The sequence below is a fragment of the Colobus angolensis genome, unplaced genomic scaffold (assembly GCF_000951035.1).
Source record: "Colobus angolensis palliatus isolate OR3802 unplaced genomic scaffold, Cang.pa_1.0 Scaffold531, whole genome shotgun sequence".
NCBI classification, from domain to species: Eukaryota; Metazoa; Chordata; class Mammalia; order Primates; family Cercopithecidae; genus Colobus; species Colobus angolensis.
Window position 1 is genome coordinate 840,272 of NW_012118833.1, and position 26,229 is coordinate 866,500.

Consider the following 26,229-nt stretch of genomic DNA (forward strand, 5'->3'; position numbering starts at 1 on the left):
AAGTGAATGCACCCATTTAACCAGCACTCAAGTTCAGAAATAGGACATTGACAAAGGGAGATTTTTAGTATTGAATACATAATTACTTTTAATAATGTATTCTCACCTAAATCTGTTCTATAAAACTTACTATAGGTTTATAATAGTAGGAGGTCACTATTGGGGGGTGAGGAGGAGAGAGAACTTTTGAGATGACAATTTCATTCCCATGTACAACTCTCACAACTTCATAAGACAGTGTTTAAGGCATACATTCCTTAGATTTTGTGTAATAAAGATGCAGCTTACTATTGGCTATTTGTTTGCAAAATTAACGTGTCATCAGGCTGATATTGTAGCATCATAAACAGCAATACTTGTGTGACTCTAACTCATATTCTATAGTGCTCAAAAATCTACTTAGAACATTTTTTGATAATTCGCTACATGGGATTTGTAAGCATAGGTGTGCACTTTATTCTTTTTAAAGGAAGGTGAAATCTCAAATCTGTTACCAGTCTTGTGTATACGCTGAGCTGTGATGGGTTTGCATGGAGCTTATTATATATTTTTGCTTATTCTTTTTGGCAAACTTGAGCGTATTTCTGAGTGGACTGACTGGCATTAGGATGTCTGACCCTGGAGCTGCCCTGTCTCTGTTCTAAGCCAGCTACCCCATGCATTTGACCCCGTTCAATTAGTACAGGCTTTAATGTCCAAGTCCACATTTTTCCAACAAAGGTTTCAATTCCCAATGTAGGCGTTGCCCAGAACTTTGGACAAATTATTTAACCTGAAATATATTCTTCGTTCTAATTCTGTCATAATAATAATAAACATTTGGGGAGTGAAACTTCTGGCTAAAATTGGATCCGAATGTTACACTCATTTGAAAGGTACAAATATGTTCATTGTGCAGTTCAATTAATAGAGCAGTAACTGGGCAATTTCTCAAAAAGTTCTCATGATCTAAAAATGTTTCTTGGCCCAGCAGATTTTTAATAATATCTAACATCTTAAGAAAGCTTCTTTTCCTATTTCCTATTTCTACTGAAGGATAAAATTTATCTAATTATTTTAAATGTATAGAAAAATCCAGAATACTAACCTCAACACAGGAAAGAAAGAAAAAAAAAAACTTCTTACCTGTTTTAAACTTTGTTTCTGCTGTCTAGAATAGCCCCTCCAGCTAGCAACATATTAGTCTGCTTAATTAACATGTATTGTGCCTTCCTCAAGGTCAGGCAGAGTCCAATTATGGGCTTCAGCTAATTTTACCTTTTTTTCTCTTTGTGTCTCATTCTGGTTTCCCTTAGCTCTCCATTAGCCTTCTTGGCTCACAACAAAAGCTCAACAGGAGACTAGCAGCAGCATGATGAAATTAAATAGAATGCCACAAAAAGGCCTGGGAATTTGAAAGGTGCCTCTGAATTTCAGCAGGGAAACAGAGTAACATGGCCGCTGTCTGTGGCTTAGAGAAGTTTGTGTGGCACATGCACATGATGGTTGTTCTGTTTGTTTGCTATTATGAAACATTATTTTTCTTTATATGAGCACCATACCTAAGTGGGATCACTATTGAGGGTACACATTTCCCAGTAAAGGGAAGTGCTGTCATCCTGTTGATGCCACCGAAGGCTGTTAAGACTATTAATTTTGTTGTTCATTTAGGCATGCGTGGTTGCCACAGCAACAACAATCTCATAGTTCCTTCAAGCCCTCTGTGCAGTGAGCATCTGTTGAGAGTCCTACAAAGGTGTCATAGTTCCTTTCCTTCCTGTCACAGATTGAACCCCTTGCTTGCTCTCCTTATGAGCTACATATTTATCAAGAATCCTGAGAGAGAGAGAGAGAGAGAGAGAGAAAGAGAGAGGAGAGATTCTTTGCTGGAGCCAGTCAAAGGAGAAATCTAAATGAAAATGAAGGCTTTTGTTTCCCGTGGGCTGCTGCAGAAGACCTCAGAATGAGTAGTTTAGAAGTCAGACGATTATTAAAGATCTTGGTCAGCTGAAATGTGAATAAGTCCTTGGCAAAATCCACAGCCAATCTTTTATGCAGGGTGGCCAGGACACTGAGTATCCTGTGTAAAGCCAAAATTGTAAATTCTAGCCCAAACTCCCAGTGGTATGCAGTAATAGGGTGCAATCTCTTGCCAACTATTTCTCATAATCCGAGACCTTCTCCTTAAGAACCACATAGATTTCAGAATATATGTTTCTTAAATGGACTCATTTCCTCTCTCTCTTGTGTGTGTGTGTGTCACTCTCTCTCTTTCTTAACGCGCAGTTGGTAGAGAAAGCTTATGTTTTCAAAAGCATTTGTTGGTACTGATAGACAATCATCTTTGAAGACACTACTCAGTATGAGTCTTTGTCTTTTTGTCCTAATTTATCTCATTTGCAAGTTATATAGTCAGAACTAGAGGGGAGTTACAATTTCTAGATAAATTGCATACTAACTAAGTGAAAGGAGCTGAGACTGGACAGGCTGTCTTTATAGCTATTGAGAGGAGGTATCTTAAGTCCTTGTAGAATCCTTATTTGAAATTTACATGTAAATGTTAGGGCACCTGACTGAGCAAGTTTATCAAAACATCATTACAGTTTCCTCCTCCTTCTGTCATTATTCTGATCAAGATGATCAAGAACAGATTTCTGTATTCATTTCTGCAGAGAGGCTTACTCATTCCTCTTCAAAATTCTTTTATCTAATGATACCTATTGTTCAATCATAAGAAATATTTAACTGTAAAATCTTTTACTTGGAGTAAATTATCTTTGAGGTGGATTCTACTAAAGATTCTCTGTTGATTAAGTAATTGTCATTTTTCCTGTTGTGGGTTTGGAGAAGAAATGTCTAGGTTATATACTGTTTTTAGGCAAGAAGCCTGAGCCTGGGTTACTCTGGCTTTCACAAGACGTTAGTATGTCCTGAGGGCTTCTTTTTTGCAACTCTCTGTGAGGATTCCTGGGACCAATTTTTGTAAGACTCTCTCATCCCAACCACTCTTTTTGGTATCTTTTACTTTTTCTTTCCGAGTTCTTCTCTTCATTTTATTTATTTACTTCTCTAGGATCAGAAGATCATAGTACTTTCGAACTGGAAAACACCTCCCATCTTCTCTTGTACATTTCTATCCTCACAACTTGCAATGCTCAACTGGGCTCATGTTGTCTACTTTTAAAAACTTGTATATATAGATATGCTAATAGCCAAGCACAAACCAAAACATTTTATTATATGCAATTTATTATACCAATGTGGTTTTAATGAAATAGCCTTAATACAAATGAGACTTTTTTTTTTTCTAGTTCTAACTCTGATTTTAATTCACAGACTGACCCTGGACAAATCTCTCTAATTTTGTTTGGTCTCAGTTTCTTTATCTGAAGATGAGAATGGCCTTCTCTCATAACTTATTATCGAGTAAATGAGCTAATATATGTAAAGGCTCCTTGGAATGTGTGAGGTACTATGTGTAAGCTGTAGGGATACTCATCCGTATTGTCTGTCTCTGGAGGCCACATCAGCTTGTTGTCTTTAACTGTGACCTTAGCCAAAGTGGCAAAACCCTATCAGAAGTCTACTACAAAAATGTGCATTTTTCCTTGACCAAACGATTTCACTACTAAAAATCTATACTACAGAAATATTCATATGTCTGCATACAGTACCAGATATTAACTGAAGCATTGCAGTTGAAAAACTGGAAACTTAATTAAATAGAAACTTAATTTTCTATCAGTAGGAAGAAAGTTAAATAAATATCCATATAGTAGAATACACTGAGATTATAAACAAATAAGGTTGATGTATTCTAAACTGCACAGAAATATCTTCAAGACATATGTTGTATGCAAAAACAATTCATTAAACAGTACCTAGTGTATGATCCCATTTATCCTAAAAAAAATGCAAACCCCACACAGAAAGGAAACAAAGCCACACCTATATATGTGAATACATTTGTATGTAAATTTGCCATGTCCCTATGTCATTGAGCTTCCCTCTCTTATTGTATTATGTAGTGTGGAGAGTTGAGGTTAAGAATGAGTTCTGGAGTCACACTGACTGGCTTCAAATCCTGGCATGACACATACTACGTGTGTAATTGTGGATAAATCCCAACTCTTCCGTGCTTCATTTTCCCACCTTAGAATGGGTTTGACAATTTCACCTTACTCGAGAAGTTTAAATGCATAGAAAAAAAATCCAGAATACTTTTGATTACCCTGAGACACAACAGGGTAGCTGGAAATGTGAAGTTCCTTTTGAAGTACCCAACTCTACACAATGCAGATAATACTGAATAAAGCTTATCTGCTTCTGTAGGACAGCATGGGAAACGTCCTAAAGGCTCATAAAAAATATAAATTTTGGTAAATGCAACCATGAATGGAAGGATAGGGAGAAACAGCCATCATCGGGGTGTGTGAGCATCAAGAATGTGACAAAGGCTCTTTTGGCAGAGCTATGGGAAAACCCATTTTCTGAAGAGGCAGAATCATGAAGGGGGCTTGTGTCCCCATCCCAGAGGGATCCAGTGGTCTCATACGTGGCTTTCCTCTCAGTCTTGTCTATCTAGTCCAGCTTATTTCGTCCTGTATTCTACTATCTCTACTGTGGAAACTTTCCCTGAGAAGGAGGCAAACCTTCCCTCCAGGGAGGTCAAGGAGGATTGCACTGCTTTGCTTCATGCAAACAGCTTCCTAGGGAGGGAGCTTTTGCTCTCCCTGCTGTGTGGATAGATTGAGGAGCCCCCAAGGCTTGGCAGCAGGTCAGGCCCAGCCAAGCTTCCAGAACCAGAGAAAAGCATAGCTTTTTATCTGAACTTAATTTCTTTTCCAGAGGAGCACTGCCTCTTGTTCTTACTTGCATTTAATCTCCATGGATCACAATTTTGTTTGGTGGATCTATCTAGCAAAATTCACAATTCAAGGGCTCCTGGTCCTTGGCTGACTCGGGGAGATCAGTCCCTTCTCTACAGGTGAGGAACTAGGGCTCCAGAGAGTCTAGTGACCAGCCAAGGTCAAGAGGCCCCTTGGTGAAAGAGCTGGCCTAGAAACAGTCACTAGTCTTCATCCAAGGTTCTTTCTGTCATACTAACACATATTTATTAGCAATAGAAAAATCTGCTCAAAAATAACTCACTCTCCTAGAAGAAAGATCTTAAGATATTACAGGTAAAAGAAAGTATAGAGATCACGTCATATAAGCCTCTGAAAGAAATTTTAAGTCCTCCCTCCCCTTATTTTACTTAAAATAATGTCTGTCTTGGCATAGTTATGAATCCAAGTTGTATTCTGCTGGGTGAGCCTGTGTGTGTGCCTTGAGGTGATGTCAGCGTGGCTCCCTAAAGATTTCAATGGGATGATTCCTCTTGGGTTTCATTCTGTAGTAAAAATAATCTGTGGTGGTTTTGGTTTTCCTTGCTTTATAAGCTAGAGGAGTCAGCCAGGAGGCCACTGCCTCCTAATTTTCTATGTGGTCATTATCCATACTGCATTCAGACCACATTAAAGGCCACTGGATCTCAAATGATCCCTCAGGGACTATTCATGTGGTCATCAGTGGGGAAGTGTGCAGGCAAGCAACACTAACCAAAATATTTCTTCAGAAAGCTCACATACTTCCCATGTGAATTCACATCTGAAAGACTACCATATTTTCTGTTTTAAGGTTCCATGTCCTTTATGTCACTGAACTACTCCTTCTTGTTCTACTGCGTAGTGTAGAGAGTAGAGATGAAGACAATGGGTTCTGGAATTGGACTGACTTTAAATCCTAGCTCTGCATTTACTAATGGTGTGATTATGGGTAATTGACTTAATCTTTCTGTTTGTTTCCTATCTGTAAAATGATTTGAAAATTTTATCTAACACAAACAACGATGGGAGAACTAACTAGATATAGTACAGACACACGCGAGAGATCACTTGGCATGTGGTATCCACTCAATGAATATTACCTCTTATGCTTAATATCTGCTCATGCAGCCCAGCATTATGGAAAGAACTTTAGATTGGTGGGTCAGGAGACACAGGATCTGTTCTAGGATCTCACTTCCATGTAGCTTCATGAACTTGGAATAGTCACTTGATCCCAACTCATAGAATGCAAGACATAGAAGCAAGTATTTGTTCCAACCTCCTCATTTAACAAATGAAATTGGGTCTCAGAGAAAGGAAGAGACTCACCTGAAGTCCCCAGGGAGTCAATATCCAGGCCAGGATCAGCCAGCACCACTCTCCTGATTTTTGTCCCATAGCTTTTCCCATCATTCCTCTGGAGACAGAAGACCTTGCCAAGTGGTCCAAGCTTTGCTGAAGACCTAAGGACTTTGAGATTGATAGGTGAGTGATTCCTAACATGCTGTCTTGGGGTTGCGGCCATCTGAGAAGCAGCTGCCAGTGCTTTCTACTATGTCATGGTTGGCATAACTATCAGAAGCAGAGCAGTACCTTTAAGATGCTACTGGGTGAGAGCCACTGCATCTACAGAGCACCCAGTAAACTCATTCCAGGCCAACAGGGTAAGGTTGGGTAAGCTCTAGAGCCCAACAGCTTAGTAGTTGACTATGTTTCTTCTTTCTCTTTCTTGGCTCCTGCCAGAGACACTTAGAGTAACATTATCTCTATCTTAAGCTATAGAAGTCTCCTTTTGAACTCTCATATAGGCCATTGTCACTCCTTTCCTCTTCTCCTCTCACTTCCACACAGATTCTGAGATCACAGGCTGACCATATTATCCACTCTTGGGTACATGGCTTTGACCTGCAAGGTCCCCTTTCTGTTCCACACTTTGGCCACAGCAGACACTCAGCAAAACCAGTCCTGTACTCATTATTCTAAATATATACTAGGCTTTTGGTTTGGGGACAGTGCATATATTACACCTCTCCATTGATTCTTGCTCAGTCCTCACAGACTGACTATTATCATTTCTGTAGAGCCCATAATTGTCTCCCAACTTAGAAGTGGTCTCCTGGTCCTTAGAACGTAGAACAAGTGCTTGCTATAGGTCTATAGAGGTTCTACCTCCCTTAACAAACTTCTTAACTTCTTAACAACCATGTACTCAACCTCTTTTTTTTTTTTTTGGAGACAGAGTCTTGCTCTGTCACCCAGGTTGGAGTACAGTGGCATGCTCACAGCTCACTGCAACCTTGACCTCATGGGCTCAAGTGATCCTCCCACCTCAGCCTCCCTCGTAGCTCCTACAGGCATGTACCACCATGCCTGGTTAATTTTTGTACTTTTTATAGAGATAGGGTTCTGCCATATTGCCCAGGCTGGTGTCGAACACCTGGGCTCAAGTGATCCACCTGCCTTGGCCTCCCAAAGTGCTAGGATTACACGTGTGAGCCACCACACCACTGGACCTCTTTTTATTCCCCAAAGCATTTAACAGAGTACCTTGCCCAGTGCAGAAACTCAGTTGGACCTGCTTGAATAACTATTGGCTGGTTGGTGGAGTTGGAGTCAGGGGCTCAAGACTTAATAAAAAAGGTTATGTCTTCATAATCCAGAAGTGCTTAATCCCCAAGTGTCATTGTTAGTCCTCAGTAAATCAGTCAGCCACACATCTTTCTCTAGTTACAGCCATTCTAAGGCTTCTTTAAGCCTAGTTGTTAATGCCTAGTTGTTTTGAGAATGTAACTTTTTAGAAATCTGGTGTGACACAGTTTTGAAATTAAAGTCAATTACAATTAATTTTACTCTTTTTTTTTTTTTTTTTTTTGATGGCTGAAATTGAGAGTCCAAAACCGACAAGCAAAACAGTTGACAAACTTTAGAACATTCAAATAAAAGTTTAAGGATGTTAAAGAAAGGTAGGAAGAGTAAAGGAGCCTGGAGTTTTCACTCATTCACTCACTCATTCACTCACCCAATCAGCAAACATATCCGTGCAGCTTGATTTCCTGCATTTCAGGAGGAAACAGTCGTCATTTAGTTTATGCAAAATTCTGTATAGCCCTCTGCTAGAGCCTTATGCTTCTAAAATTCTGTTTGCTAAAATAGTGTTCAGAAGTAGATTGTGTTCACAAACCAAACTCCATGTTTCCGTAAGATCAAATTCCCTGCGACAAATTTTATCCCCAAATTCGGAGAAAAAATGAGAAGAATGCAAAGATTAATCTTTGGAGACCCTTAAATAAGCCTTTCTTTCCCTATTTTCTATTTGCTTTTTACGTTTTGTATTCAGAGAATAATAGGTGAACCCTTCCATGGCTAATTAAGACACATGTAAATTGAAACCAATGTTCGAGCCAGTGATTAAAGTGAGGTACTCTCTGGGTAATATTTACTTTCTAGCTCCCAGATTGTGAGTTCAGTTCCTCTTCAAGCTGCACTTTTTTTTTTCTTTCTTCCTTTTCTTTTTTTTTTTTTTTTTAATCACCGAGATTAAAGCAGCTTGAATTTACAATAGCATCTTGTGAAAGGAGAGGGGGAAAAAGCTGCAGTGGTTTTAGTAAATAATGCACTTTGATGTCTCCAACTTGAAATCCATATTTTGAGAGCCCTGATGCATCTAAATAGTATTTGGAATAAAATTTTAAGTCCCAAAGCAGTGCCATTTGCAGAAAAAAATGCCTGTGGAAAGTGAATGTTAATATTCCTCTCACATTGCACCACTCTGTCTAACAATCAAGTGCTTACATTCTTCTCTGTGAAACTTGTATAGTGTACGTGCCACGTGACCATGGCGTGTCCACTCTTCTTTTGGCTGCTGACCACCAAGTTGTTTATAGCTGGTAAGCCTGGCTTGAGGTTTGGGCCATTCCTTTATTTTGGGTAAGAAAAAGATAGGAGAAAAAGACTTCTTAGGAACACCTTGTTTTCTATAAAACAGTGGAGCCGTTTCAAGAGCCCTTCTTTTGACCATTGGAAAGGACAGTGAGGTCTAGGTGTAGTTAAGGATTAATGTCTATAGGCTGGACTCTGTTGGTCCCTCCAGTTTGCTTTCAGGTTCATCTGCTGTGGTACTGCTTTGGAAATTTCATAGACCTTTGACCATATTCACGAGCTCCTGGGCAGCAAGAAGCTTTGAAATCCAATAAACGTCCAAATCCAAGAATAGATTTCAAAAATTACTTTTCTGCTAAAATCTCAAGACAAAATTCCTTTTGTTCCTGCTGTGGAGGCCCTTAGGTCGTACAGGGCGTTTGTATCCAACAGGATCTCAGGAGCTCTTATTTCTTCTGCTATCACATTGTGTTTGTGATGTCATGAGTGGTTACCATGGAGGTAATTATCATGATGTGGGAGATGTGTGAATTCAGGTGTGGAGAAACTTAGCAGCGAGAGATGGGTTTTTGAGAAAAAGAGACAAATCCCCTTTCATTCCGACTTCCTTAGTAACAAAAGGGTGAAGCAGAAAAAAAAGGGAATGTAAATGCAATGACTGAAATTTAGCTTTTGAACAGCATGTCTTTTATGCTTTGCGTGACATATTGGAAAGTCTTTTATTTATTTGTTTTTTAAAAAATTACATTTTGATCACATATCTTGGAGGATGGTGTTAAAAATAAATGTTATGTTTTTTCCTGGAGAAAAAAAATGGCTTGTGATAGCAGAAGAGAATTCTGTATTATGAAGTCCAAGGAGAATAGGAAAATCTTTTGAGTGATACAGCAGGAAGCTTAAAGGTGACATGTTTTCACCCAGCTGGAAAAAAAAAGCTGCTGCAATCTGCAAAACACTACAAAAATAAGATGCAACCAAGCTAACAATGCAGCCAGACTGGCTTGCTGCTGGCATTTGACAAGCTAGGGAAATGAGACTGCAAAAATCCACAGGGAATTCTTTTCCCCTTCATGTAAACGAAGTACTGTACATATCTTTCTTGGGACCAGGGGCAGTGAGGGTGAGGACCCGGGTGCTGCTGAGCAAGTATTTTAAGGAAATGATCCAGAATCCCCTGCCTCTGGCTTGGAATAATCAATGCCACTACTGCTTGTTTGGAAGCATTGTCTTTTCTTGGAAAGGACCCAGGGCTGGCAAACTCAAGTAGTCAGCGTGGTGACTGGTGAGAGAGGGACTCTGCCGAGGCAAGTGCAGGGAGGCTGAGTGCCCTTGAGCATCAGATTCTGATTGAAAGACCTGGGTTCAAGTCACAGCTTTGCCCCCATGGATTTTTTCTTTGACCTTCACCACGGTCCTTAATTGCCCTACTTTCTTATCCTATTAATCAAAGGAGACTATTGTAACAATATATATATTGGACATAAAACATACATTTTTATGCAGACTACAAATACAAGGGATTGGACCTTATTAGGGGTTCTGTGTCAGCACAAAGATATTTAGTTGTTTTCTTGTCACGTGGTGTCTTTCATGACCTTCAGGGTGAAAGTGGGCACTTTCTTTGGTGACAATTGATACTGGCAGCCAACGCTCCATGGCATTACTTTGGTGAAAGGAGGATAATGACCCTAGGCGGGGTCAATTCCTGCAAGGTCAAGTGCAAACTCCTTAGCTTGGTGTTTGAGGCCTTCCCTAATTACTCCCTAACTAAGCTTCCCAATCTCCTTTCCTTACTCCATCAAGTGTACCCTTTGCCTTGGTCAAATCTGATTTGTCACTGGATATACCTCTGGCATTCCTTGTAGTAGTTTCTTCTGTTCTTACCCAATCAATTCTAGCTAGTCTCTGTTCATCCATCCTATATGGATCCCTCCTTGTTATCAGCACGTGCTACTCCTGTCATATATGTGTTGTGCAGGTTGTGCACTGCACAAAGATGTCAGGTCAGTGTAGAGGGACATGGGCTTAAATCCAGAATCCAGCCCAGTCATATATCCTGCTGACGGAGGTGCTGTGTCTGCCTAGAGGAAAGGTACCTTTTTCTAATTAGAAAAAGGCACTGGAGAGGGTAGGGGTGGCTCTGTGTGTATTGACAGAGTGAACTTTTCATCTATGTTTGTTCTATATTTTCTTGAAATTATATGCTCCTTGAGGACTGAGGCTTTGATTTTTTGTAGATATTGCGCATGAAATACACATAACTTTGTTTTGACTTATAATGAGCACAGCAAGTTCTGAGTGAGAGATGGTACTGGAAGCTCCTTGAGGACCGAGCTTACCCATTTCTCTACCTGTCAATCCATCCCCCTTAAATTCCCTGAGTGCTTGCTTATCTGTAGTAACAGTGGGGAAATATCAATACCATTCTTTTTAAAAAATTCTTCAATGCCTATCTTGGTTTCTATGTGGAAGTGAGATAGTTTCCCCTCTGAGGACTCTGAGACTGGGTTTTAGATGAGGCTCTTGGGTCTGGGCCAGCATTTTCACCTCTTTCTAGAGCAAGAAAGAGGCTTTCTTGCTGGGGCTTTGTGGTGGGGCTTTGTGGTGGGTCAGAAAAGTGGGCCTATAAAACTTACTGCTCACAAAAGGGTCAGGCCATGCTCTGTGTGCTGAGGACATCAGGAGGAGAGCCATGTGTCTCTGTCCTCACGGCGTTCCTTTATCATAAGTGGGGAAAACAGACATGTAAGCGAGTGGCCATAAAACAATATATAAGAGGCACTATAGCAGCAGGAGCTTGTACAGAGGCCTGTGGGGTCACTATGAGGCAGCAGAGACCTGTCTCCCTGCATAGGGGCAGGCACAGGTGGAGTGACTGGAAAGAGGAGGTGGCTTTAAGTGGTGATATAAAGCAATCTGGTTCATGTCCATATCTTCCATTGCAGTCTGTGTGCAGATGACTCTCAAAATACGTGTTTCCATCCCAGACCCATCCGCCACTGTTATTTCCACTTGGGAGCTTCAAAGGCTCCCTAGACCCATTCTGTCCCAAACAGACCTCAGGATCTTTTCACCCAAATCCAATCATCTGCTGGTGCTCCATCTTTCCAGATGGCACCACCCATCCATCTACCTTGGTAAACTGACTTGGTCAGTTCATTTGCTCCGTTCTCAGCTCCCAGTCCAAGTCGGCATCCATGTGTCTTGCCTGGACTGGAGGCAATACCTACCTCCTCAATGGACCTCCCACATCCACCCTGAGCCCTCCAGCCCCTTTTCACTGCAGCTGGAATGACCATTCTGAAATGCAAATCTGCTCACGTCACACGGTCCCCAAACTACCTCCCTCCCAATGCTTAAAACCTCTTAATGCCTTCCAATTTCTCTTAGGATAAAGACTCAAATCCTCAGCAGGGCATCTAAGGCCCCTCATCATCTGGCCCATGGAGACCTTCCCAGTGCCCCCAGCCCTGTCCCAAGTGGCAGCAGTCTGCTTACAGGCCCCCAGCCCAGGCAGCCTCTCAGCCTGGAAAGCTTTCTGCTATTGCTGCCACTCTCACCTCCCACCCCCGTTACCTAATTCATCCTTTCTCATTTTTCAGGTGTCAGCTCAAATGTCACTTCTTCAGGGAAACCTCCCTGGATCCCCCTGACTGCTTCAGCCCTTCTGCCTAGTACATCTCAGAGCACATTTCCTTATCAAATATCACGGTTTGTAGTCACACATTTATTTTTGTGGTTATCTGATTGATGTCTGTTTTCCCTGGAAGGTTGGGAGCTCCAGGATCCTGGCTGGGTTTGCCTTTGCTATATTTCCAGTGCCCAGTGCAGGGCTCCATGCACCTTAGACTCTCAAGTAAACATGCATTGAATGAATAGATACATGAGGGTTGTTTAGGAACAGAGAGCTACTCCTTGGGGCTGCCATGTTGGTTATGTGAGAGGAAGCAGCTAGAGGTGAGGTTGGGAACAAGCCTAGGTGAGATTGGGAACAAGCCTATGGCTGAGATGGTGCCCTCTAGGTACAGGGGCACTGTGCAGCCTGCAACCCAAGGGCATGACTGGCCAAGAGCTGTGTTTTAGAGCAGAAGCTCTGAAGGGCGTGTGGGGTGGAGGTGTGGAAGGTAACGCGTCTTGGGACTAGGGAGACACATTAGGCGGCATCTGATGCAGATGATGGGAATCAGGACAGTGAATGAGAATGGAGAAATGGGAACAAATGCATTTAGTATTCTCTATTTCCATTTTCCCCCTCCAGGAAGGGCAGCAAGGGATCAAGGAACTTTACATTATTTTAACATTTTTAACCTACCTGACCTGAACCTCACCAATGGTCAGGGGAAAAATCAGAGGGGATTTGGAGTCAGTGGAGTAGTGGGCAGTGGTAGAGTCACAAATCTGTGGTTTTTTTCCTTTCTCAGGCAAAAGTGGCCTGTTGGAAGGTTGGGAGGTATCTGAGTCCATTTGGGCTACTGTAACTAAGTATCTTGGACCGAGTGACTTATGAATGGCAGACACCTATTTCTCAAGGTTCTGGAGGCTGGGAAGTCTGAGAGCAGGGTGACAGCATAGTCACGTTCCGGTGTGGGCTTCTCTGGGTTGCAAGCAGTTGACTCTCATTGTATCCTCACCTGGCAGAAAGAGAGCAAGCTAGTTCTCTGACCCCTTCTTCGAAGGGCATTAATCTCATTCATGAAGGCTCCACCCTCATGACCTGAATACCTCCCAAAGAGGCCCTGCCCCCAAATACCATCACATTGGGGGTTAGATTTCAGCATATAAATTTGGAGGGGACACAGACATTCAGTGCATAACAGAAGGAGAGGGTGATTTCAGGACCTGCTGCCCTCATCTGATGGTGAGTTGGTGTGTGAGAGGGTGTGACATCCAAGGAAATTCCTCTTGGGTTGGACATTTCTGGTCCTCCTAACCTGATCTGAGATGTCCATCATGGTGGCTGGTCTTCACTGAGATCCCCTGAGTGTTATAATAAAGAATATTTCGAGAGGCTGATAGTACCAAGGGCAAAGTGGGCTTGGGACCAGGGAGATACATCATGCATAAGGACGAGTATTTGCTTCACCCTAGGTTTGGAGCCACACCTGTTTTCCTATTCTTTTTAATGCTTCCTATAGTCTGAATGACAAAGATAACACTAGGGTAATATAATCGTTGAATTGGACAGAATGTAAAACTTGATGCTACTAAATTTCAGCTTTTCAAGGATATGTGTTTTATATATCTAACACCCTCTTCTAGGATGTGACCGATATAATAATACTGCTGTATTAATAGTGTTCATGGCTAATGTAGCTTATGTCGTTTGACATTTTAACTACAAGTCGAGCTGCTACATTTGGCTGTGCAAGTTGTGAATTGCCTAGGTCTGGTGAGCTCAGTTCATGTAGATTCCTGTGGGCATGGCACACCCCGGAGTTGTGCAAGGTGGCAACCCTGCCCATGGAGTGTGCAAGGTGGGCATTAGCTTTATTTTGCTGGCTTAGAATGGCAAATGACTTATTCAATGTCATATGATAATTAAATACTGGCACTGCTGCTAGGGCCCAGCTTTAGCATCCAAGTCTAGTTTTTTCTTTGTTTGTTTGTCTGTGTTTCTAGAGACAGGGTCTTTCTCTGTCACTCAGGCTGGAGTGCAGTGGCATGATCATAGCTCACTGCAGCATCAACCTCCTGGGCTCAAGCCATCTTCCAACCTCACAGCCACCTGGGTAGCTGTGACTATGGGTACCCACCCCAAACCAGGGTAATTTTCATTTATTTAATTCTTGTATAGACGAGGTCTTATTATGTTGCTCAAGTTGGTTTTGAACTCATGGTCTCAAGTGATCCTCCCACCTTGGCCTCCCATAGTGCTAGGCTTTCAGGTGTGAGCCACCACACTTGGCCCTAAAAGCAGTCTTAATTTTTCTGTACCTCTTTGCCTCCTGGCTGATGGGTGAGTGAGTACATGAGTGAATAGGGTAAAGATGAAGCCTCATTTCAGGAGTGAGATATACACAAATGATATGATTTATTTTGCAGGCCCCTGAGCTCCACTGGTAGAACCAGCTGCCCTAATCTGCAGCCCTTTACCCAGACCTTACCCATTCTCAGATGACATGGCCTTGGGTGTCTCTGCACCTCCCTTCCTGAACCCCTTGCATCTTCCTGGTTACTCCTCCTTTGCCTGTCCTGTTCCCTCAGGTCCTCGCTTCCAGCTACTAACAGGTCTTCCTCTCCCACAAAGTGTTTATTAGTAAAGTAGAAAATTATAATTTCAATAGGGAGGTATGAAAGATAAAACCGCCTTTACAACACAAAGGAATAAGTCTGTAAGGGTGGAATTCCTGGCTGGGTTGGAGAGTCATGAATCTATGAATTTATGTGGGAGAGCAGGAAAGAACCATGCAAATCACATAATGCAGATGACGAAATAGAGGTCCCAGAGAGTTAGTGAGATTGTTGGGTGCTAGAATCCACAGTTTTTCCATTATATTAGGTTAGGGCAAAAGTAATTGTGGTTTTTGCTAATACTTTTAATGGCAAAAACCACAATTACTTTTGCACCAACCTAGTATCATATTTTCTTGATCCATTTTAAGTTGGGATCTTCCCTGACATTTTTTTCATCTTACCTGGCTGAGCATAGCCCTGCATTTTGATCATGTAGTCCCCATCACTGGTTGGGGGAGCAGGAGGACGGTATGAAGGGGGAGAGGCAGTTTGGCCAGCAGTGTCCTGGACTCTGGCGTGACCCGGGATCCATACTTTTAAATGCCGTTATGAAATGCAGTTCAGTGGAGAGCTCAGCCTCTTCCCATCAGACTAATGCAGCTGCGGTGGAGAGGCGGGGTAGTGGCTGGCTGCGTGGCAATCGCCTGGAGCCCAGCAGAGGGATTACGCCCGCCCAGGCAGCCTCATCACCGTAATAAAATTGGAGTTATGCTTATCGACTCATCAGGACTGCCCATTTAGACGATTACCCCATTTCCAATCCCATTTCTAGAGAAAAGAGGATTGCTGGACAATTCCTCCCATCCCCACCCCTGGCAGGGCTGTGTTTAGCGGTGGCTTCTGGAGGGAACGTGCTGGAGACAGGCACTCAGCAGACTGAAAGTTTTACCCTCTTTGTCTTCCAGAGCTGACAAGCCATAGCAGGACGGCCATCCCCTGAGAGACAGGAGAGGAGGAGAAACAGCCCGGCAGGGGCCTGGAGCAGCTGGCTGGCGTCAGTAATTTCCTGCAAGAGACTCTGCGGGCCGAGCACACGTCACCCTTCTGTTGATCCTCTGTATTCTCCCTTGTGCTACTAAAATATGCTAATGTAACTCCTGGGCTGTGCTGAGCTAAATGCAGTTATTTAACTTCATCACTATGGAACCCAGGTCTAAAGCAGCAACATCTATTTGGAACAAGGTGGGGAGGAGGTAAGCCCCAAACATCCCTGAGCAGCAGGAATACACATTACAAAGTTTCTCTTTCCACACAGAAGAGCCTTCTGGGCCCTTGCTTGAGACCACTGACTTTTACTTAACACATAGGTCTAGTTCGCTTGGTGAACTGCTTTCTGACACCTGAACAGACTGGAAGCAGGGAACTGAAGGTGAGAAAAGACTGCCACAAACAGGAGCCAAGAGTTAAGAGCCAAACCAGGGAGGTGACATTCATGGCGACAACTGTGGATGCGAATCCTGCCCAAAGCAGGATATTGGATGAATGAATGGCTCCTAAGGCCCCTTCCAACATTTTAGTTCATGGCTCTGAGTATCCCTAGTTTGACTGTGATGGTGAAGGCAGAGAAGAGGGAGAGGGAGACCTCCGCGGAGAGCTGGTGGCAAGCAGGAAGTGTGGCCCTGTGTTTTAGTATTCAGGAGTACTTGCCGGCTTTTACTGGAGTCCTCCGGGTTCAATATGTGCTCTTGACCCCCGACTTCATTTTTTTTTGGCCAACAAGGGCGAATTTATGCTCTTCTTCATGGAGGTGGATGTTTCTGGAAGAAGTTTTGTGATGTCCTTTGCAGGGACATAGATGGATTTGGAAGCCCTTATCCTCAGCAAACTAATGCAGGAACAGAAAACCAAACACTGCATGTTCTTACTTATACGTGGGAGCTGAACGATGAGAACACATGGACACATACGGGGAAATAACACACACTGGGGCCTGTCAGGGCTGAGGGATTGTGGGGAGAGGGAGAGAAGCAGGAAGAATGGCTAATGGATGCCGTGCTTAATATCTAGGTAATAGGATGACCTGTGCAGCAAACCACCGTGGCACACATTTACCTATGTAACAAACCTGGATATCCTGCACGTGTATCCTGAACTTAAAAGTTGAAAAAGAAAAAGAAAAGAAAAGTTTTGTGAAGTCTGGAGGTGTAATGGACAGACACGGGCCTAGGGTGACGCAGGCCCATGTTCAGATCCTTGCTTCCCCACTAAGCTAGCGGGGAGACTGGCTAAATCACTGAGCCTCAGTTTCCTCACCTGTACATCTGCTGTAGAAGTGGCACATCATGTGCTGTCCTGGCTGAGACCTTCGGTAGCTCATCACTGCCCTTCTTACTGTTCTCAGGGTAAACCCCTTTCCAGGCAGAGTTGCCAAGACACCCAGTAAAATTTGCATTTAAGATAAACACTGAATAATTTTTTAGTATAATGATGCTTCAAATATTGCATGGGATATACTTAACACTAAAAAAAATCATTGTTTACCTGAAATTCAGATTTAACTGGGCAACCTGCATTTTTAAATAAACTTTTAATTTTAGAATCATTTTAGATTTACAGAAAAAAATATAAAGATAGTACAGAGTTACCACACACCCTGCACCTGGTTTCCCCTATAACTAATATCTTACATCAAGTTGGTGCAGTGGTGCACGTTTGTAATCCTAGCTGCTCAGGAGGCTGAGGTGGGAGGATCACTTGAGCTGAGGAGTTCAAGGCTGCAGTGAGCCATGATTGCACCATTGCACTCCAACCTGAGTGACAGAGTAAGATGCCATCTCTAAAAAAAAAAAGCTTATGCCAGTATGATACATTTGTCACAATTAATGAACTAAGATTTATATATTATCATTAACTAAAGTCCATACTTCATTAGATTTTCTTAGTTTTCCCCCAATGTCCTTTTCTATTACAGGATCCTGTCCAGGACACCATATCACATTTAGTTGTCAAGTCTCCTTAGTTCCTCTTGGCTGTGACAGTTTTTTAGACTTCTCTTGTTTTTGATGACCTTGACCGTTCTGAGGAGCACTACTGGTCTTGGGTTTTGTAGAATGCCCCTCACTTCAGCCTGTCGGATGTTTTTCTCGTGATTAGGCTGGGGTATTGTTTTTTTGGGAGGAAGGCCACAGAGGTCAAGAGCCATTCTCATCACATCTCATTTAGGGTCTGTACTGTCCATATGACTTACCACTGTCGATGTTGACCTTGATCACCTGGCTAAGGTAGTGTTCCTCAGGTTTAGCAACTGTGTTTTCATTTGCTAAATCTGTAACTCGATTCCAGGCCTGTCAATCTTTCATGCTCAGACCTTTGCTTACTGCTGCAGCCATTTTTCTGCTCCAACCATAGTGAACTGCTAACAATTCCTCTAATGAACTACTGTCTGTCTCTCTTACTGCCAGGCCTTAGGGCTTGCTCTTTCCTTTGCCTGAAATGTTCCACTCCCCCACAACCTCCCATCCACACCTCCCCTTCACCCGATTAACTTACTTTTCAGTCGGGCTTCCGTGTTCCGCTTAGGTCTCACTCCTTCCGCGAAGATTTCTTGCACCCTCCTCTGCCGAGACCAGATTAGGTGTTGCCTCTCTGCCCTGGTCCTACTCTGTTGTGATATTTACGACCCTGTGGTTGTGATCTGTTTGCTTGTCTCCCTGACCCCAGTGCATCCCTGACATCTTACGCAGTTTCTTGTTGCAACTCAATAAATAATTGCTGAATAAATGAATGGTTACCCCAGGCACTTCAGGTAAGGCCTTTAACACACTACCTGCCTTGTAAGCAGTGGATGCTCAGTGAATGCTTGTCTTTTTCAATGTAGGAAAAATAATCTTCCCTGGATCTGAGCAACTGTATTAAGTTTGTGCTTGTCCGACACCTGCAACACATGCCCCTACCTGGAGAAGAGATTCTGGAACAATCGGTCTCCTAGGATTCCCTGAGAGTCACAGTTACCTGCATCAAAGTATCAAGGAGGCCACTTAATGACAGAAATGTTAGGGTAAGTAGGCTACTTTCCATCAATTTGCAGATTAAAAAGGCATCTTTCTCCCAGTGGAAAAACTGAATTATGAACCCCTTTGCCAAGATTTCCATAGTTGGGCGCCCTGACCCATTGTTTTTTAGTGAAAGAGACAAAGGGACCCACCTCCTTCTCTTTTTGCTGACCATGTGCCATACATGTAAAGGACATGTGTACCTATTGTTACTTGTCCTTGATGATGAGTACACTTGTACATTGATGCATTTATTAGTGTTTTGCTTTTCACTAATCTGGCATAGTTGTGACCCCACCCCTGAGATCTAAAGGAAGGAGACACCTCACAGGGGATCTCAGGAATCTCTGATGAACCTTAGAACTAATTATAATGTCTTTCATTTATTATTACTTTATGCCAGGTATTTTATCTACCTCACCTCTAATCATCTCAATGACCTTGCACGTTAAGATTTATTCATCCCATATTACAAATGAGAAAGCTAAGGTTTGGGTGCTTAAGAAATTCTCCCAAAGTTTTTTTGTGGTGGAGCCAGCTTGGAGCTAGGGCAATAGACTTCAGAGTCTCAGCTCCATCCTCTCCATGGTTTAGAAGGTTCTATAAGAGACAGCCGGCATCTCCCAAGGGCTTGTGCTCATTGGAATGGATCTCAGGTCCACTCCTTCCTTTGTATCCCCAGGTCACCTCACTAGAGCAGACCTCCATCAGTCGGTGTTTACCCACCTTCCAGAGCCTCCTTCCTGGACTCTTGCCCTCGGATTCCCCACCTGTCGAACTCTCACACTGCCATCACCCAACTCAGGATCCCAAGAATGCCCATTTTCAGCCTTATAAATCCTTTACCTTGCTTCCAAGACCCTATAGTCTATTTGTTTTCCAAACTTTCTCTCCAAGCATCAGATTCCTCATGAAACTTACACTGACTAGTCCGCCACCCACCTCCCTCTCCTTGGATCTTCATGGCACCTAGGTATGCAAGGCATAAAGTAATGTAGAATGCCCTTCCGGCTTGTGTGGAACCACAGGGGAGTCCCCTGGGCTTTTAATATGGTTTCCCCATCTGGAATGACACCTCCTGAAGGACAAAAACCTCTTGTTAAAAAAGTCAACTTTATTGAAATATAACATACATACACCAAAATGCACCTGTTTTTTTAAGTGTTCAGTTTGATAAGGTTTGACAGATGTATACACCCATGTAACCACCATCACAACCAAGATATAGAACATTTCCATCACCCCAGAAATACCTCTGAGCCCCTTTGTAGTAAATTCCTCCACCCCCGACCCAGGCAGCCACTTGCTGGATTTCTATTCATATAGATTAGTTTTGCCTGCCCTTGAACTCCACAAAAGTGCAGTCACAAAGGTTGTAGTCTTTTGTGTCAGTCTATTTTGGTTAGCATGATGTTTTAAAGATTTCCCCATACTGTTTATTATTTTTTTGTTGCTGAGTGGTGTTCTGTGGTAGAGACTATACTACAACTTGATTGTCCATGTTGACTAAATTTGGGGCTGTTTCACATTTTTGGCTATTGTGAATAAAGTAGCTATGAATGTTTACACACAAGCCTTTTGTGAATGTGTTCTCATTTCTCTTATTTGCATACCTCTGAGTGAAACTTTTAGGTCGTATAGTAAATATAGTATGTTCAACTTTGACACTGCCGAACTGTTTTCCAAAGTGATGATTCCGTTTCACACCCGTATCAGCAGTGTATGAAAGTTGCAGTTGTTTCGCATCCTCACCAACTCTCAATGCTGTCAGTGTTTTAAATTTTAGTGGGTATGTAGTCACATCTCATTATGGTTTTACTTTGCATTTCCGTGATGATGTGCTCACTGGCCACTCGTGTATTTTCTTTTTGAAATGTCTGCTGAAAAATTTATCTTTAAAATTTTCAATTTGTCTTTTTAATTATTGCATTATGAGTTCTTTTTGTATTTGTATATAAGTCCTACCAGATATATGTATGAGTATTTTCTTCTGGACTGTGGATTGTCTTTTCACTTTCTTATTGTCTTTTCACTTGTCTTTTGAAGACAAGAAGTTTTAAATTTTGATGAAATCCAATTTATCAGCCGGGTGCAGTGGCTCAAGCCTGTAATCCCAACACTTTGGGAGGCCGAGACGGGCAGATCACGAGGTCAGGAGATCGAGACCATCCTGGCTAACACGGTGAAACCCCGTCTCTACTAAAAATACAAAAACTAGCCAGGCGAGGTGGCGGGCGCCTGTAGTCCCAGCTACTCGGGAGGCTGAGGCAGGAGAATGGCGTAAACCCAGGAGGCGGAGCTTGCAGTGAGCTGAGATCTGGCCACTGCACTCCAGTCCGGGCAACAGAGCGAGACTTCGCCTCAAAAAAAAAAAAAAAAAGAAATCCAATTTATCAATTTTAATCAATTTTTTTCTTTATGGTTAGTGTATTTTCTGTCCCGTCTATGAAATCTTTATCTGCCCCATGATTGTGAAAATTTTCTCCTAAGAAACTTTATAATTTTGCTTTTTACATTTAGTTCAGCATTTGGCCTATTTGCTGAATGTCCCATGTGCACATGAAAAGAATAATAATCTATTGTACATTTCAAAATAGCTAAAAGAATAATTAGAATATTCCTAGCATAATGAAAAAGTAAACATTGAAGTTGGTATATATCCCAATTATCCTGAGTTGATCTTTATATATTATATAGATGTAACACATTACCACATGTAGATGAAAATATGTAGATCTATTATGTATCAATTTTTTTAAAAACATATGTATTTTGTACCTGGTGAGTGAATATTGTTTAAGTCAGGTTGGTTGACAGTGATGTTCAAGCCATCTGTATTTTTATGGATTTTCTGTCTACTTGTCCTATGAATTATTGCAAAAAGAGTTTTGAAAAACTTCAACTATATTTAATATGTATAGTTTATATATATTTATAAATATAGTTTATATTTAAGCTATAATTTAAATTTGTCTATTTACCCTTTCATTTCTGTCAATTTGTGTTTCATGTATTTTAAAGTTCTGTTATTAGGCCAATACCTATTTAATACCTGTCTTTTTGCCTTGACCTATTTATCATTATGAAATGTTGGTCCAGCGCAGTGGCTCACGCCTGTAATCCCAACACTTTGGGAGGCTGAGGCAAGCGGATCACAAGGTCAGGAGTTCGACACCAGTCTGACCAACATGGTGAAACCCAGTCTCTACTAAAAATACAAAAATTAGCCGGGTATGGTGGCATGCGCCTGTAATCCCAGGTACTCAGGAGGCTGAGTCAGGAGAATCACTTGAACCCGGGAAGCAGAGGTGGCATTGAGCCAAGATTGCACCATTGCACTCCAGCCTGGGTGACAGAGTGAGACTCCATCTCAAAAAAAAAAAGAAATGTTTCCTTTTATCTCTGATAATATTCCTTGCCTTGAAGTCTATTTTGATATGAATATAGCTCTTCCAGCTATAGTGTGTGCATGGTGTATCATTTCCCTATACTTTTACCTTTAAACTATGTTTGTATATATAATGTTAATTTCTTGAGTAATATAGCTGGGTCTTACTTTTTTGTCCAGTTTGACAATTTCTGCATTATAATTTCTTCATTTAGTCCACTTACCTGTAATGCAATTATTGAAATGGTTGGCTTTAAGTCTACTAACTTGCTCTTTGTTTCATTTATTTTTTGTTCTTTTCCTGTCTTTTCTTGAGTGATAATGATTGAATGTTTTTTGTATTCCATTTTATTTTACTATTTTTCATTTTATTATTAATACATTTTATTGTTTATATTACTATTATTTCATTTTATTTCTTCTTTTTCTGTGTGTGTGTTTGTTCTAGGGATTGCAATGTGTCTTTAACTACCAAAGTATATCTCCTAAAACTATGCTACTTTACATATTAGACCCTTAAAACAGAATACTTCCATTTCTCCTGCCATGCTGTGTGCTATTATTGTTACATATGTAATTTCTACTTATGTTATAAATCCCACAATACATTGTTATTATCTTTGCTTTAGACAATGATCACTTAAAGGAATTTTTTAAATGAGACACAAAACGTCATTGTGGCCCTCCAGTTAGAGTAGGGGATTATGTGGGCTAGGTTAATTAATGGAGTTTTAGCTCAGTTCCAATTTACAGTGGGTTCAGTAGGTCCCTGGACCTATCCTGTAGGTTTTTCCCCAGTTCTAGAATGCATAATTAGAATAGGCATAATTGGAATAGACATAGCTCTCAGAATTTCCACATTGGTCACCTACCCTGTGGGAGTGAAGGATATTATGGTGGGAAAAGCCAAACGGAAGCCATTAGAGCTGCCTTTACCTAGGAAAATAGTAAATCAAAAACAGTTTTACATTCTTGGAGAGTTTACAGAGATTAGTGCCACCATCAAGGACTTGAAAGATGCAGGGGTGGTGACTCTCATCACATCCCCATTCAAGTGTCCTATTTGGCCTGTGCAGAAGACAGATGGATCTTGGAGAATGACAGTGGATTATTGTAAGCTTAATAAAGTGGTGATTCCAATTGCAGCTGCTGTACCAGATGTAGCTTCCTTACTTAAGCAAATTAACACGTATTCTGGTACCTGGTATGCAGCTATTGATCTAGCAGATGCCTTTTCCTCCATACCTGTCCATAAGGCCCACCAGAAGCAGTTTGCCCTCAGCTGACAAGGTTAGTAATACACCTTCACTGTCTTACCTCATGGATATATCAACTCTCCAGCTGTATGTCATAATCTGGCTCCCAGGGATCTTGTTTGCTTTTACCTTCCACAAGCTATCACACTGGTCCATTACATTGATGACATTAAGCTGACTGGACCTAGTGAATGAGAAGTAGCAACCACTGTGGACTTATTGGTAAAATATTTGCATATCAGAGGGTGGGAAATAAATCCAAATAAAATTCAAGTGTCTTCTACTTCAGTGAAATTCTGGTGGTATAGTGATGTGGGGCTGTTGGGATATCCCTTCTGAGGTGAAGGATAAGTTGTATCTCGCCCCCCCACAACCAGGAAATAGGCACAACACCTAGTGGGCCTATTTGGATTGTGGAGGCAACACATTCCTCATTTGGATGTGCTGCTCTGGTCCCTTGATGAGGTGACTGAAAAGCTACTGGTTTTGAGTGGGGCCCAGAACAGGGGAAGGCTCTGCAACAGATCCAGACTGCTGCACAAGCTGCTCTGGTTCTTGGGCCACATGATCCAGCAGATTCCATGGTGCTTGAGGTGTCAGTGGCAGATAGGGATGCTGTCTGGAGCCTTGGCAGGTCTCTATAGGCGAATCACAAAGGAGGCCTTGAGGGTTTGGAGCGAGGTCCTGCTTGCATCTGCAGATGACCACTCTTTTTTTTTTTTCAGATGGAGTTTCTCTCTTGTTGCCCAGGCTGGAGTGCAATGGTGCAATGTCAGCTCACCACTCACGGCAACCTCTGCCTCCCGGGTTCAAGCGATTCCCCTGCCTCAGCCTCCTGAGTAGCTGGGATTACAGGTATTTGCCACCGTGCGCAGCTAATTTTGTATTTTTAGTAGAGATGGGGTTTCTCCATGTTGGTCAGGCTGGTCTTGAACTCCCGACCTCAGGTGATCTGCCTGCCTTGGCCTCCCAAAGTGCTGGGATTACAGGCATGAGCCACCGCGCTCGGCCTACTACTCTCTTTTTGAGACACAGAAAACCTAGTCGGTCTGCTACTGGGCCTTAATATAATAGAAACTGAATGCTTGATCACGGGCCACCAAGTTTCCTTATGACCTGAGCTGCCCATCATGGAGTAGGTGTTGTCTGACCCATCTAGCCACAAAGTCAGGCATGCACAGCAGCATTCCATTGTCAAATGGAAGTGGTATATACGTGATTGGGCTGAGCAGGCCCTGAAAGTACAAGTTAGATGAAGAGCTAACCTAGCTCCTCTCTCTCTCTCTCTTCCAGAGTAGGATGCCTTTTTTTCTGCCCTTGGGCATCAGATTCCAGGTTCTTTAGCCTTTGGACTCTAGGACTTGCACCAGTGGCTCCCCTGGGGTTCTCAGACCCAGAGCCTCAGGCTGCAGACTGCACTGTTGGCTTTCCAAATTTTGAGGCTTTTAGACTTGGACTGAGACATGCAACTAGGTTTTCTCATTCTCCAGCCTGCAGACAGCATACCATGGGACTTTGCCTTTGTAATCATGTGAGTCAGTTCTCCCTAATAAATTCATATATATATATATATCCCATTTCTTCTGTCCCTCTGCAGAACTGTGACTGATAACAGCAATGTCCTCTTAGTCTTTCTTTGTTTATTCAGCCTTCCTCCCCCATGTGTGTCAGACTCAATAGTTTTTACTGCCTTGTCTTCAAGTTCACTGATATTTTATTCTGCATTATGTAATCTGATCTTAGTCCTATCCAGTTAATTTTTTTTATTGCAGATGCTGTATTTTGAGCTCTAGAAGTTCTATTTGGATTTTTAAAAGTAGTTTCCATTTCTCTTCTCATTTGGTTCATATTTTCCTTTAGCTCCTTGAAACTATTATAGCTGTTTTCGATTCCTTATCTACTGATTCCGACATCTCTGTCATTTCTGATCTGCTTGCAAAGATTGATTTTTCTGTTACAGCTTACATTTTCCTGATTATTTTCATGCAGAACATTGTGAATGTTGTTATTGATTTTCCTACCTCAGCCTTTAGAGTCACTGGAATTACAGGCGTGGGCCACCACGCCCTGGACCACGTGTAAATTCTCATAGTTGTTCAGTTTACAGCTCACTGGGAATTGTTCTTTTTCTGATAATTTTTCTCTGTGTGATCTTTTGGAGCCCTGTCCTACAAATATGCAGCTTAATGTTTAGACAAATACTCTAGGGCACCCAACGAGGATATCTGGAGCTCTTTTTCCTTGTAGCTGCTTCTTCTTTGGTACTGTGTCCCTCACATTCCAGCCACCTCAACCTCCCTTAACTTTGATCCTTGTCTCTTAATCTCAGGAAGGTTCCTATCTGATTGGGTTCCTCCTCTGTTCTGGGTTATAGGCAGAAATCCAGGGTCTCACCTCAATTGTTTATATTTTCACAAGCATGACAAGCCTGTGATGTGTGTTGACAATATCTGAAAGCATTAACAGTTGTTTCATACATTTTGTTTAGCATCATAAACATTTATAATAGCAGAACCAATTGATACCAGTGATTTCATCATGGTCAGAAGCAGAATTCTAGGAGCCACTTTACAAACTTCTCTATTTGTCCTTTTTTAAACTATGCACTGAGCACAAAACAGAATTAGAGAAAT

General features: G+C 42.0%; 1 long non-coding RNA gene across 1 annotated transcript in view; it reads left to right on the top strand.

Moving 5' to 3' along the window:
• Positions 1 to 25,433, top strand: part of LOC105525414 — a 104,327-nt gene extending 78,894 nt beyond the window's left edge. The window contains exons 3-5 of the long non-coding RNA XR_001003920.1: positions 15,866 to 16,153; positions 16,968 to 17,128; positions 24,890 to 25,433. This is a non-coding gene — a long non-coding RNA (uncharacterized LOC105525414). The remainder of the gene's footprint in view (positions 1 to 15,865; positions 16,154 to 16,967; positions 17,129 to 24,889) is intronic.
• The last annotated feature ends 796 nt before the right edge of the window (positions 25,434 to 26,229 follow it).